This window comes from Carlito syrichta, unplaced genomic scaffold, assembly GCF_000164805.1.
Source record: "Carlito syrichta isolate Samal-C Ts95f unplaced genomic scaffold, Tarsius_syrichta-2.0.1 Scaffold169151, whole genome shotgun sequence".
NCBI classification, from domain to species: Eukaryota; Metazoa; Chordata; class Mammalia; order Primates; family Tarsiidae; genus Carlito; species Carlito syrichta.
In genome coordinates this window covers 125510-126976 of record NW_007113247.1, presented here as the reverse complement: position 1 = coordinate 126976, position 1467 = coordinate 125510, and the positions used below count along the sequence as shown (strand labels likewise).

At 55.1% G+C, this 1467-nt stretch overlaps 1 protein-coding gene across 2 annotated transcripts in view; it reads left to right on the top strand.

Annotated features, from left to right (window-relative positions):
* Positions 1-1467, top strand: part of ZNF428 (zinc finger protein 428) — a 34977-nt gene that overhangs the window by 172 nt on the left and 33338 nt on the right. The window lies entirely within an intron of this gene.

Genomic DNA, 1467 nt, shown 5'->3' with positions numbered 1-1467 from the left:
GTCCCCGAGGAGGAGGCGGCGGGCTTGAGCGGTGACGGCCTGAGGGCGAGGTCGGAGCTTCTCTTTCTCCCCCCACGCGGCTCTGTACCGCCCTGGGGCATCCTGGGGAAACCTGGCGCTCCGCCTGCAAGCGCTGTGGGAATCGGTCTGCTGGTCGTTATAGGCCTGGTGCCGTCTGGGAAGGCTTGTCCTGGCTACTCGGGGAACAGGTTGCCTTTGTCACACGCCTTCCACCGTTGAACATCCTGGACGCTTGAATTTCTTCGACGCAGGGCGTTTGGGAAGGTGGTCACTATAGGCCCAAGGCATCCTGGGAAGAACTGCCGCAAGGAATGGTGGGAACGGGCCCCTATTGTCTCTTCGTATGAGGGTCGGCTCTGGCCTTACTGTCTTAGCGTCATGGGAACAGGTGCCTGTTGTGTCCATGCAGGGCGTGTTGGGAATTGGCTGCTATATAGGCTCACGGCGTCATGGGGCCTTGGGCGCTGTTTGCCTTACGCCATGGGGAGCTTCATTTGCGCCTCTCACTTCCAGGTTGACGCCATAGGTGTTGTAGGAGTGGGACTTGTGCGGCAAGGGATGACTCCAGTGACGCCCGGCGTACTCTGGAAGGGACCTTGTGTGATGTGGGCTTGGGAAGGGGTAGATCGGTGGGCGTTGTCTTGGGATAACCTCGTGGGAAGTCCTGAGTGCCGTTGGTGTATGGTTGTCGGATAAAGCATGGCGTTCCGGCCTGGCATAGTGCTTCGGGAGGCCGAGGTGGGAGGATCGCTTGAGGCCAAGATTTCGAGACTAGTTTGGGCAACATAAAGAGATCCCCATCTCTACAAGAAATGAAAAATAAAAGAATGAGCCTGGCGTTGGTAGCTCAGGCCTGTAGTCCCAGCCTCCCAGGAGAGGCTGAGGTGGAGGATCCCTTGAGCCCAGGAGTTCGAGGCTGCAGTGAGCTACGATTATGCCACTGCACTACAGTCTGGGTGACAGAGTGAAACCCTGTCTCTAAATAAAAAAATAGAATGCCTAGTTAAATAACTTCAGGCCGGGTGTGGTGGCTCATACTTGTAATCTCAGCACTTTAGGAGGCAGAGGAAAGAGGATTGCCTGAGTCTAGGCATTTGAGACCAGACTGGGAAACTTGGCGAGACCTCATCTCTGCAATTAAAAAAAAAATTGACCAGGCGAGGTGGTGCATTCCTGCAGTTCTGGCTACTTGGAAGGCTAGGGCAGAAAGATCACCTGAGTCCACCAGGTTGATGCTATGGTGAGCATGCCACTGCTCTCCAGCCTGGGTGACTGAGACTTCGACTCAAAGACAAATAAAAAATTGAAAAAATCTTGCCACCTTTGGGAGGCTGAGGTGAGTGGATTGTCTGCGCCCGCGGGTTCAAGACCCGCCTGGGCAACTTGGCGAGACCTCATCTCTACAATAAATCAAAAAATTAGCCGGGCGTGGTAGTGCGCACCTGT